This window comes from Solanum verrucosum, unplaced genomic scaffold (genome assembly GCF_900185275.1).
Source record: "Solanum verrucosum unplaced genomic scaffold, falcon-dt-bn FXZP01000995.1, whole genome shotgun sequence".
Classification (NCBI taxonomy): Eukaryota; Viridiplantae; Streptophyta; class Magnoliopsida; order Solanales; family Solanaceae; genus Solanum; species Solanum verrucosum.
In genome coordinates this window covers 36330-50759 of record NW_026020783.1, presented here as the reverse complement: position 1 = coordinate 50759, position 14430 = coordinate 36330, and the positions used below count along the sequence as shown (strand labels likewise).

General features: G+C 32.2%; 1 pseudogene; it reads left to right on the top strand.

Moving 5' to 3' along the window:
- Nucleotides 1-1868: 1868 nt before the first annotated feature.
- LOC125813070 (F-box protein At2g02240-like) lies at nt 1869-3127 on the top strand (annotated as a pseudogene).
- Nucleotides 3128-14430: the final 11303 nt, after the last annotated feature.

Sequence of the window (14430 nt, the reverse complement as noted above, 5' to 3'; positions counted from 1 at the left end):
GCACAAGGACAAACAATACAATTATTTAGTGTATTTGCTATATACTCAGCCTTTATTGACATAAGCTTGTTTAGTGACTTTATGGATGCATGCCCAAGCCTTTTGTGCCACAGTTCCACATCTTCAGACTTCTCATGAGTATGGTTTTCTTTTACAGCAAGAACATAACCATTGCTTTGAGACTATTGTAACTTTGTACTTTCAGTTAGAATATACAGACCATTCTCCTCTCTACCAATATCCCTCACCATTCCATTGGAGAGATCCTGAAACATGCAAAATTAAGGAAAGAAACTCACTGAGCATCCTAAATTTTTGGTGGGTTTTGACACAGACATCAAATTGAACTTGAATTGAGGTAAATGCAACACATTAGTCAAAGAAGTCCTTGCAGTAATACTACTAGATCCAACATGAGTGACTTTAGCAATATTTCCATTAGGTAAATAAACTTCTCTAGACACTATAGTAGGTTTATCTAACAAGCTTACATCAACTACCATATGATTGGTAGCTCCAGTGTCTACTATTCACTCTTGCATGTTTTAACTGAGTAAGCTACCATAGAGTTTGTAGCAGCACTGTTGTCTTTTATATTCTTCAAGAGATTCACAATTTGATTATATTGCTCCTTGGTAAATGGATACAACCCCATCTCAGACTCTCTACTTTGTGAAGAAGACCTAGTCTTGTATGCCACACTTTTTCCTTTGTAATTTGGCATACTTCTTTCAGCTACATTCTCACATGTATCACCCATCATATCACACTGTTCTGATTCTTGAAAGTGGCCACCATTGATCACATTATGAGCCCTCGTACTTGAGTTATAACTATTACTTCATGTCTGTACTCCTTTCTTTTTGAACCTGTTATAATCTGATGGGTATCCCACTAACTTGTAACACATTTTTTTGGTATGTCCTTTCATTTTATAGAAATCACATTGTACATTGTAATTCTTTTTGTATCTTGTAGGACCATTCCTGGTAAACATAGCCATATCAAAATTACTACCACTTGAAGCAGGATATGCACCCAAGATTCCAGAATTTGCTACTATAGATCTTTGTCCTTCATCACTAATAATCATTCCATAAGCTTGGTTAACAGTTGGCATAAGACTCATGAGCAAAATATGATTTCTTGCTTGGTTATATGAGTCATTTAGTCCCATGAGAAACTGAAACAATTTTAACTTCTGAAGATATATTACAAAATATTTGGATTTTTCACAGTTACAACAGGGACTAGGGACAAGAGCTTCAAACTCTTCCCACAAGTTTTTCAGCCTAGAAAAGAATGTAGAAATTGTAGCAGTACCTTGACTCAATGTAGCAATTTCCTTGTGTAAATTGAAAGCTCTTAAACCATCAACCTTGTTGAGCCTTTCAAATAGATCATCCCATACTTCTTGGGCATTAGAAGCATACATTATACCTCCTAGTAATCCTTTTTCCATTGAATTCATCAACCAAGACAACACCACTGCATTCACTCTTTCCCACCATCTTTTCTGGAAACACTTCTTTCTTACAAGAACCATCAACTAATCCCAATTTGTTTCTTCCAAGCAAGGCTACCCTCATAGATCTATACCAAATTGTGTAATTTTGTGTACCACTTACATTAGACTGGGAAAGAAATAGAGGATGATTGTAGTCGATACCTGACTGTATTCAATTGATTGCGACTGTGTAGATTGTCCTGCTTCCACCGTCATTGAAACATCAAAGGATATTCAGAGAATTTTTCAAGTTCTTCCAACAGAATTGAACACTTTTCGATCTGCTTTAGAGATCGATTCTTTCATCTAGAATAGGGATCGATTCTTTCAACCAGAGTAACTAGTCGACAACTCTGATACCATGAAGTTGTATGAGAAAATATGTAAAGTAGAGAAGAACAACTAAGATAGGAAGAGAGGAAGAAGAAGAAGAATTGAGAAAGGGTGTCTTGTTATTCTCATTAATTGCAATGCCTTCAAGAGGCTTACCAGTACATCTTAAATAGACCTCAAACGTACACTAATCCTAACTAACTAACAACTGTTAATTAACTAACTTTCATTAAGTTAGTTAATATTGTAACTAACTTCTTATGACTTAACTAGCTATCTAAGTGACTCCTTCAATAGCTTTAACAAGCCCTCTCGATGTTTGCTGAATTTTTCTAGTCTTTAAATCACTGCAATCAATTACTAAGTCTGATTCTGTTTGGGAGAGATTTCTACCCTCTGATTATCAGTCCATCATTTCTGCATCACTGACTTCTGTCCCGGATTTTGTTTTGAAAAAGGATCTCTATGTTTATCTGTGTCGTCATCCCCTCTTAATTGATGTAGGTCGCAAGGTAATAATAAATGAACAATAATCTATTTTTAGAATACTAGACAAGTTAAAGTGAACAAGTAATTGATTATGTGTTTCTTACTTTATTTAAGCTATTGTTGAACAGAGTTTCTCACTGGAAAAATGAACTGGAAAGAAATGTTACTTTCTAGGTGCAAGGGATCTTGATATTCCATTGGTTGATATACCACAATATTGGGAATGGACTTCACTGCCAGAGTCCAGGTTTGCCTTTGTTTGCAATGGTTGATATCTTTGACTATAATTTTCTCAGACTTTTGTTTTGTTAAGATATTCTGAAACATTAAATGTAGTGAGTGATTCGTAGTTCAAATATATTATTACCTCAGTTCCAATTTATGTGAATTAATTTGACTTTACAATGTTTCAAAACTAAACTATGCACGAGTAAAATGTGTGTCACACACAAATATCTTTTTTCACAGATATTATATCTGCATTTAGATGACAATTATGTTTTCACATATTGTAAAATCAGGTTTCCAGAGGTGGCTAAGCTCAAACGTATTTGGTCGGTAGATATTGGGGGCACAATAAGAGCTGGGGTTCTGTCACCATGGACATCCTACGCAGCTTACCTTGCTTACAAGTTTGAAGATGAAATTGGATTTAATTATCGACCCTCAGAGGTTTTAGTTGGAGTTTTTGGTGTTGAATTGGACAAACGATTTGCAACTCTGGTGCCAGAAAGGCGAGGAGTTGTTGAGAACATCAGGATACCAGCTAATGAAGACAGCTGGCATAACAAATCATAACTAACTTAGGGGTTAATTGGTAATTTCATATAGTTAGTTAGAAGTAGATATTTTAGCATTGAGTTGGTTAGATGTATATATATGTAGAGATACGGCCTTGTATAGCAGTTAGTTTTGAAGCAATGAGAATTCAGTTTCTTCTCCATTAATTTTCTCCCTGTTTTCTCTTCATCACTTTCATCTCAATGTCTAGTTTTAACATGGTATCAGAGCCTGTAATGGCGATCATAATCCAGTGTTGAGCTAATTCAATATCTTAGTTGTTTTCTCTCCCGTTTGTAGTTTCGTTTTTATTTTTTTCCAGCAATGGCGATTGAAGGAGAATCATCGGAAGCTACTGGAGCTAATGTTCATAGATCTGACCTTGCTGCTAATCATAGATCTACGTTTGATTCCTTCGATCCACTGTTTTTACAAAATTCTGATATTCCTGGTGTAAATCTAGCTCACTGCGTACTCACAGGAATGGAAAATTATACTATCTGGAGTAAATCAATGCGTATTGCCCTATTAGGGAAGAATAAAATTGGCTTCGTGGATGGAACTTGCAGGAAGGATATGGATGAAGGTCTAATGGCACAGCAATGGGAACGAGTGAATGCAGTAGTGCTATTCTGGATCATTAGTGCAGTCTCGAAGGATCTCATGAATGGAATAGTGTATTCTTCGAATGCTCATAAAGTTTGGGCAGATCTTCAGGAGCAATTTGATAAAGTGAATGCCACGAAAATTTATCATGTTCATAGAGGAATTACAACACTCACACAAAGGTACATCTTCTATTTCAGTCTATTTTTTCAAGTTGAGAGAGCTTTGGGAAGAGTATGAATCTCTAGTAGCATCTCATTCGTGTTCATGTGATAAGTCACGAGATTTCATCTCCAATCTGGAACAACAAAAGCTTATGCAGTTTCTAGGTGGTTTAAATGAAACATATAATCAATCAAGAAGCCAAATATTGATGATGCCTAGCATACCTTCTGTAAACCAAGCTTGTTCCCTTATTATTCATGAAGAGAGTCAAATAGCACATTTGAGTGCAGCTGCACAGACTTCTCATCTCAGACCACACTATGAGGAAGGTGAATCCTCTGCATTAGCTGCTACTGTCATGAAATCTAATCCTTACTCCAAAGGAAAATCAGTAATGGCATCCTACTATGAAGATGGTGAATCTTCAGGATCAGCTGCTATGAACGCTATCAGGCACAACAATACTAGAAGGCAGCAAAAGTGTGACTTTTGTCATCTTAAGGGTCATACTAGAGAGCAATGCTATAAATTGATTGGTTATCCTCATGATTTTAAGTTCACTAAGAATAGGGAGAGAGATACAAATAATTTCAGAGGAGAACAACAACACTACAATTCTGGAAACTCAGGTGGATATAGAGATTCTGGAAACTCAAGTGGATATAGAGGTACAAATGGTCACAGGTCTGGTGGATACAGGGTGCATAATGCTAATCTGAGTAGTCACTCTGGTGATTTTGAGCAACAACAATGTTTAGGATTCACAACAGAACAATTTCAGAAACTTCTCAATTTGATTGATAAGTAAGATTCCCCTGAGAATGTGGCTAACATGGCAGGTACAATTAATTGTTTTTTGGCTGGTTTTAAAGCCAACTCTTGGATTGTTGACACAGGGGCTTCAAACCATATGATTTCATCCTTGGACTTAATGTCATCTAGTTCTATACTTCCACCTTCTCCTCAAAATCAAGTTCACTTACCAAATGGTGCTATGGCTCAGATTACTCATAAAAGAACTTGTCAATTAGCCAAAGATCAATTCCTTACAGATGTCCTCCACATACCTATGTTCCAATACAACCTACTATCAATCTCTAAACTCACTAAAGATTTACAATGTTTTGCTTCTTTTTATCCTGATTTTTTTCTTTTCCAGAATCTTTACACTGGCAAGGTGAAGGGGATTGGTAAAGTCAAAGATGGACTATACATTCTCTCAACCAATTCACCATTATCTTCCACAACATCAAATCTGAAAAATGCTTCTGTTTGTTTTTCCATTCAATTTGCCTCTATCAAGAGTTCTATATGGCATCAAAGGCTTGGCCATGCTCCAGTTCCTAATCTCAGCCAGATATCTTCTATTAAGCATACTCTAGATAAATCTCAAATTTGTAATTGTCCTGTTTGTCCTATTGCCAAACAAACTAGAATACCTTTTCCCATTCATAATGCAGTTTCTAGTCATTTTTTTCAATTGGTGCACATGGATGTATGGGGTCCTTATAAGCATACCACATACAATGGAAATAAATACTTTCTTACTCTTGTGGATGATTTTAGTCGAATGACTTGGGTGTTTTTATTAAAATTCAAGAGTGACTGTTTGATCCACTTAAACTTTCATTCAACTCATTCAAACTCAATTTAACACCACCATTAAGACTATCCGATCTGATAATGGTCTTGAATTCATAAACTCTCAATGCACATCTTTGTTTCAATCCTTTGGCATTGTACATCAAAGAACATGTGTCTACACCCCACAACAAAATGGGGTGGCTGAAAGAAAGCATAGACATATTTTGGAAGTAGCCAGAGCTTTAAGATTTCAAGGACACATTTCTATAAAGTTTTGGGGTGATTGTATACTTACAACAACCTACATCATTAATAGACTACCCTCCACTGTACTTCATGGTTTTTCACCTTATAAAAAACTACACAAACTTCCTCCTTCTTTGAACCATATGAGGACACTAGGTTGTTTATGCTATGCCACTGATCCTAATCCTCATGACAAATTTTCCCCAAGAGCAATACCTGCTGTTTTCATGGGATACTCTCCTATTCAGAAAGATTACAGACTATATAACCTTCAAACTCATGTTTTCTTTGTTAGTTGCGATGGTCATTTCAGAGAACATATCTTCTCTTTTAAGAGTTCTTCTATCTCTAGTTCTGATGCTTCCTCACCCTCTATATCAAATGAACTTCCATCTTATCTCCTTGATTCAGATAGTCCAACATTTTTTCACTCTGAGATCCATTCCAGTTCAGATCATGCTCCTATTCCTGCTGACATTCCATCAACATCTTCTACTGCTCCTGATCCTTCTAACCCATCTCCTCCATCTTTTTCTTTATCTCCAGTTCCATTTCCTGCTCAATCACCTGTGCCCATTAGGAAAACCTCTAGAGCTACCAAACCTCATCTGGCTATCTGATTATGTTCAATCACATCCACATCACAAATCACACTTTCATTCCATCAATCATGTTGTCAACTATTCTCATCTTTCTCCTAGTTATCAAGTTTATCTTTCAAAATTTTCTACAACCACTGAACCTCACTCCTACTCTGAAGCCATCTTAGATGACAGATGGGTCCAAGCAATGAAACAAGAAATTGATGCCCTTGAGGAAAACAAAACTTGGGAAGTAGTTGATCTACCAGCTGGAAAACTTCCAATAGGCTGCAAGTGGGTATATAAAATCAAATACCATGCTGATGGTTCTATAGAAAGGTTTAAGGCTCGACTGGTGGCCAAGGGTTATACTCAAAAGGAAGGTGTGGACTTTCATGATACCTTCTCTCATGTTGCAAAGATAGTCACAGTCAGATGTGTTCTTGCTTTGGCTGCAATGCATGATTTGCCTGTGTTTCAAATGGATGTCTTTAATGCCTTTCTTCAAGGTGATCTGCATGAGAAGGCTTTTATGGTGCTGCTTCAGGGTTTTGGTAGTAAGGGGGAGTCAACACAGGTATGCAGATTAAGAAAGTCTTTGTATGGACTTAAACAAGCATCTAGGCAGTGGAATATAAAGCTTACTACTGCATTGATTGATTTTGGTTTCCATCAAAGCAAACATAATTATTCTTTGTTTACTAAAAGAGTGAATGAGAAGTTTGTGATGATACTCATATATGTGGATGATTTACTGATCACCGAAAATGATTTGACACTGATCAAGGATTCACAGGCACGTCTACAACAAACCTTTAAAATCAAGACCTAGGTGAGTTAAGGTACTTCTTGGGAATAGAATTCTTGAGATCTAGCAAGGGGATATTGATGACACAGAGAAAGTATATACTAGAATTGATTTCAGAATAGGGTTTAGCAGGAGCAAAACCTGCTATAACACCACTGGAACAACACATGAAGTTCACTACATCTGAGTATGACAAACACCTGAAAAGGGCAAAAGATGATCCACAATTGGTGGATAAAAATGCTTATCAAAAACTGGTAGAAAAACTACTGTATCTAGCAATGACCAGGCCAAATATTTCCTATGCAGTGCAAACCTTGAGTCAATTCATGCATGATCCAAAGTAGTCTCACCTAGAGGCAGCACTTCATGTGGTGAGGTGTCTCAAAGGAAGACCAGGCTTAGGCATCTTGTTGAGCAGTGAAAAGGATAATACATTTACAGCTTTCTGTGATTCTGATTGGGCATCGTGTGCAGTGACAAGAAAATCAGTGACAGGTTGTTGTATGAAGTTGGGAAGAACTTTGATATCTTGGAAATCAAAGAAGCAAGAAACAGTATCAAGAAGTACAGCTGAAGCAGAGTATAAGAGCATGGCCTCTGCAGTCTCAGAAATCATTTGGCTTACAGGAATATTGGAGGAAATGGGCATGAAAGTGAAGACACCAATAAAATTGTTCTGTGACAACAAAGCACCCATACAAATTGCTGGAAATCCTATGTTTCATGAACGAACCAAGCATATTTAAATAGATTGTCATTTTGTAAGGGAAAAAATACAAAAGGGATTGATCAAGGCCCTGCATGTTCCTAGTACTGATTAAGAAGCAGATATTCTAACTAAAGCTCTAGGAGGTCAGCAACATCACTACATATTGGACAAGTTGAGGCTGATAGATGTATTCCAACCCTCAACTTGAGGGGGAGTGTTGAGAACATCAGGATACCAGCTAATGAAGACAGCTGGCATAACAAATCATAACTAACTTAGGGGTTAATTGGTAATTTCATATAGTTAGTTAGAAGTAGATATTTTAGCATTGAGTTGGATAGATGTATATATATGTAGAGATACGGCCTTGTATAGCAGTTAGTTTTGAAGCAATGAGAATTCAGTTTCTTCTCCGTTAATTTTCTCCTTGTTTTCTCTTCATCACTTTCATCTCAATGTCTAGTTTTAACAGGAGTCAATTTATAGCCTGCCCTGTGATCTACAGGACGAGCTCAAGAAAGTGTATGAAGAGGCAGTACTGTCTAATCTGCCCTCTGATGCAGAGGACGAAGATCCGGGGCTATCTGATGATATTTATTTGGCATTGCAACATTTGTCGTTGCCGTTTTTGCTAGAGAATGTTTCAAATCGCCTGCAACTTATTATGCGACGTCCTAAACTTAGAGATGATGGATGGTTTGAGATAGAATTGGGTGGATTTTATACTGAAAACGAAGATGATCACATAGAGATGAATTTGAAAGAATGTGCATCTCTAAAGACAGGGCTTATTGTTGAAGGAATTGAGATAAGGCCCGGAATGGGTTGATTATCACATTTTTGTAAGAAAATATTTCTTCCATTTCATAAAACTGGCAATTATTAGTGAATTAGATGACATGTTTGCTCTACATTTGAGATGCAGAAGACATTGTTTTTCAAGAAACATCTGTGTTCAATATCCTCTGTCTCCCCTCACTTAGGCCTCATTTGTTTGCAAATTTTAGTATTTCAGATATCGTCATTGGTTTTAAGGTCTGAATCTTAATTGTTCAGATTCTAATCATGAAAAGTGTTTGTTTTTCTTATTTAACTACCACTTAATGTGTGTGAATAAGTCTGAACGACTAAGGTCTATAGCAAAGTCCAAATAGCATTAAGATGTCTATTTAAGAATTTCTACAATGATAACATTTCATCGCTACTCTATCTACTTTCACAACTCCCACAATTCATTTCAGCCACAACTGTCATCACGGACAATCACCACCACCTACCATTCTCTATCCAACCAAAACCACCATTATTGTCAATCACCAAAATCAATCGAATCACCATTAGACATTATGTGCAATCATCACCACCAACCATTATTACATCCACTAATCACTAACGATAATTAACATCATTAGTCAACACTATATATCATTAACCGCCACCATTATTCACCACCTCCATTAGCTAATAGTATATTTCCACTACTAATTATCAGTTGCGACTATCAACAAGTAAAGTTAATCACTACTGCCAACCACTATACCATAAGATACAAGTTACCACCACCATCATCACTCAACACCATCCCAAATTGACACACGCAATCATCATTGTTAGTCACCACCACCACCAATTGTAATAGAAAAATTAAACTATTTTATTACTATAATATTAGATAAATTTAGTATTTCACATGTTGAGAAAACAAACAGTATTAACAATTTAGTATTCAAATCTTAATGCAACATCTTAATATTTAGATGTACTAGTATACGTACTCGCGCGTTGTGCGAATATATTAATTTTTTGATTATTTAATTTCAGAAAATATAAAATAGTTCAAATACTTTTAGACGTTTGTCATGTATTATTTTTATGTTGTATTAGTAAATTAATATTTTTTTCATATTAACAATTTATTAGTTCAAACTTTTCACATGAAATGTTATTAAATGACCTTTTTTTGCATATTGTTTTCTTTGAATAAAAAAGGTTCAAAATATTTTTTACATCCTTAAATTAGTATAAGATTAGAATTGAAAAATAATAGTTCTTTTTTGTACAATTTTCTTTAAGAATCTATGGATAGATTTCTATATTCTAAAAGTTAAAAGACAGTTCATTTATCATAAGTATACTAATAGTTTTAAAAAATTACTTTTCAAATAAATAACATATAATATGATTTCATCACTTCGTTCTATAATTTATTTATTTTAAAAGAAAATATTTAACTATAGCTTATTATTTTCTACCCATTAATATTTCTGTTATTTATAAAAAAAGATATGGTTATTAGTTTTATCAACATAATATTTTTTTGTGGTGCTTTATTATGCTAAAAATTAATGAGGTTATTTAATTATTTGTATGCAGTTTATATAACTGTAGTTATCCATTTTCAAAAAATAAATAAATTTTATTTTTAAATTAATTCTTTTAAAAATTAATATATTTACTAATACGTACTGTTCATATTCATAATTGAATAACCCAGCATATATGCTGCATGTCTTATTTTCTTTTGCCTTTACTTTTTGAAGAAAAACATATCTATCTTTATTTTTATAATTATTTTTAAAAAAACTATCCATATTTATTTTTATAATTATTTAAGTTTGAAAAAAGAGATTTAATTTTCATGTTTGTTATTTTTTTTTCTATTGCATGTATGTTATTTTGGGTTGGAGATAAATGATTTATTGTGCACCTATGATTTAGGAGCATGTTTTTTTGGATAAGTTATTTGAAAAAAAAATTGTAATTTTTAATATGGATAAGTTAAGCAGGTGAATTTTTTTGATGATCTATTGTTAATAATAAATACTTTAAAATTTTACTTTGAAATTTTTTTTCATGATAAAAGTATGATCCAAAATAATTAGGCGAAGAAGTTCTTAATCAGTTACCTTTTTTGAAGGATTCCTTCATAAAATTACCATACGAAAAAAAATAACTGCAATAATAATTGGAGATAAATTAATTAATTTTAATCATCACAGGAGACAAAAACTTGCCTTGTAGTTGCTATTCAAAAGGGGTAAAAAAATCATGATTTACACTTTCCTAGTAAGCATATTTAGTGAATTTGCAAATAAATAAATTTATTTTTATTCTTAACAAAATCTAATTTTTTTTTTAATTAATTTTTTGTTAATCAGTTTTAAAGAGTTCGTGTATAGGTGGAAATGTAATGGAAAGTTGTAAAATCGACTATTTAAATTCTAATTGTAAATAAAAGTTTACTATTAGAAAAAAAAATGATAATATTTAGTTAGTAATTCAGTTTTATATTCACATTTTATTTAAATATTTTTTTAAATTTTAAAGCGGATCATTTAAATTTTTTAATCGTTATGTTAATATAAATTTTATATTTTTTTAAAAATGGTTATATCACGATAAATTTAAGTAATTCTTTAATAAAACTTAATTTTTAAAATTTTAGTTTAGAATTTAATATGATTACAAATTACAAATAATTAATTTTAATAAGGAAATTATTTTTCTATGATGCAATAGGATTTTAGGAATTCTATTTTGTGACTTTTGTCTTATAAACCATAAGTTATAAATCTATCCAAACATGCTCTAATAAAAAAAGATAGAATTATCAAAGATGTCTCATCTATAAGACAAATAATAGTTTTATCGAACTTTATAGGAAAACGTAAATAACATATGTTTAAACATCATACTCTTCACAACAATACTACTTAAAGGCCATGAAATAAAACTAAACTAAATAAACAGAAGGCTTAAAAGACTGGATAATGTGTGATCCTTAAAACTAATTAGGCCAACTAATTAATTAGTCTAAATAGAAATGTTAAAATTTAAGATTATAATAAATATTATCCTTAAACGGTTATGATTAGTTTTAAAACTACATATTTTGTTTCTAATTTTAAACTTATATTTTTAAAATTAATTAACCACTCTCAATTCAAAATTTTGAATTTAAAATTTAAAAATATAAATTAAAAATATTATGTAACTCTTTAAAAAAATAATTTTTTTAATTTTTAAATAGTTTCTTACTTCATTATTAGAAAGTATCAAAAAAACAAAATCAACACACTAATTATTCGACTAATTAAAACTTAAGCATCAAACCAACAAACTCAAAATATACTACTAAAATAGTATAGAGTCTTAGATAACTTCAACAAAATATTGAGATCATTTCATGATTGTTTATACAATCAAATAAAAACATATGTTAAAATTTTGTATTAAATTTATGATCATGACAAATTTTTCTTGCGCTAAGATTAAAAATCTATATTAAAAAAGAGACATGAATTAATACGGTGAACAAGCTTGTTAAATTCTAAAATAAAAAATTATAAATACTTACCTTTAGTGTTGATATAAATGCATTTTTTTTTAAAAAAGGTATAAATTAGTTTTTTTAAAAATATTAAATCTGTCCTAGATATAATTTTTTTTAAATTGAATTTTGAATATTTTAACTGATTTGAAGTGGAGTTTTATAACCAATTGATTTTGACACTTGTGTTTTTATTTCAAATTTCAAATTTAGAATATTTAATTAGTTATATAATATTTAATTATTTATAATTTAAAATTTTGAATTTTGTGGTGCTGACATGTGTCCTTTTTTCTTCTCCTATTATATATAGATAGATATTCAAATTCAGACCTCTAAATATTAATGTACATCTTAATATTCAAATTTGCATTTAGATTCAGACGTCTTAGTCTTAATAAAATTAAATGATGCCTCAATCCCCCTATGAAAATTACATTTTTTTAATATTAGGTTAATTTTTTCATCTGTATATAAAAGATGTTGATCAAAACATAAGCTTTAAACACATACATTCATGCTATCACATAAATTTAATGATATCAGAATCTTAAACATGGTAATCTTTTTAAAATCTGTCAGAGAAAAAATACCTAAGTCGTAACCATTATCATATATAGATGACTGGAAGTGTTAATTGAAAATCAATTTCTACTTCTGTGCCCGCTTTAAGCACACAAGTTCATGCTATTATATAAACTTAATGCTTATCAAGATCTTAAATATGGTAATCTTACTAGAATATGTTGCAGAGAACAATCTTGAGGCATAAGCATTATCATACATAGATGAGTTGAAGCGGTAATTGACAATATATTTCTACATCTGTGCCCTAACCTTATGCTACTAGGGGCGCCGCTAGTGATGAAATTATGCATATATATGTGATAACCCTAATGATGGAGAGATGATCAATTTATAGAGGTTGAGACTTAATCCTGCACGTCTATCAAGTAACGGATCTAACGGACAAGATTCGTTCTTCATTAAATATTAGTTATGAATTTTTCATTAATTCAGTCACACATAAAATAATAAAAAGTCTAACATTCTCCCACTTAGCTTAAAGACCACATAACACTAATATTTAATGACATATTCATTAACTGCGAATAAAACACAATTTTTCTATAATGTCTATCATACAATGATATGACAAAACATGAGTTATGACGGTTATACATAATTTTGTGCTACATATTTCCTTTCATAATTGATAGATGGCAGTTTACTTAACCTTTTTTCCACATTACTGCTCCTTCAATGTATCGAGATATTAAAATTAAAGATTTATTGAATATAAAAATGTTATTATTTTTTAAACAGACTAAAAAAAATATAAGGCCCATAAATGAAAACAAATAACCCAGATCTTTTGGTTAATGTGGCAAGACCGATGATTATTTTAGAAAAAAATTGGGATTTTTAGAAAATAAGATTTTGTATGGATTAGGTGTCTAAAAGCATTTTTATGTGGTGCTAAGGCATGAGGAATATAACAAATCGAAGGATATATATCTAAGGCAAACAATATTAAAATGAGAGAAGTAAGGAAGACAAAGTGAAAAGTGGAAGTCATAACTTTCTCCATTTTACATTCATTTTTTTCTTTTTATTGTCTGAATGAATTATCAAGATTAAAACGAAAAAACTACAACCTATAAATCCAAAATAAGGCGTGAAAGGGATTACGCATATCCTAAGTCCTAAAAAGAATGTATAGATGTAGAGATCCATAGGTAAATATACTACGTATCTACTTTTAGATAGGCCCATTTCATGATCTTTTAATTTGTCAAAATTTTTAAAATTTCGTAAAGCCCTCACTCAGTTCCTGATCTACATCGTGTCAATCCCCATCAAAGTGATTCTTCCATTTCCATGTAAAGATCATTTCCTTCCGTAGCAAGTTCACCCACTTTGGATGGTAAAGAAACTTTAATTAGCCATACTTTCCAAAGATGATCCTGCCGGTACAGACTATGTTGTTCGGATTTTCTAAAATTGTTGTTGAATTCTCCAAAATGCATTATTTTTGGAGTGTTTTACACGCGCTTGTCAATATTTTTAAGAATCTAAGAAACATAGGGAATAGGGGTCCCAAATGATAGTGTTGCGGAAATATTGTGGATTAACTAGCTCACAATCACAAACAAAGAAAATATATAGACAAGAAGAATAACATGAGATTCGGCTAGGCCTACTCCTCCCATCGAAAGCAGAGAGAGTTTTCCACTATGAAAGAAATACAAGTTTTTCAAACTCTTAGGACTATATTGTGTATCCTGT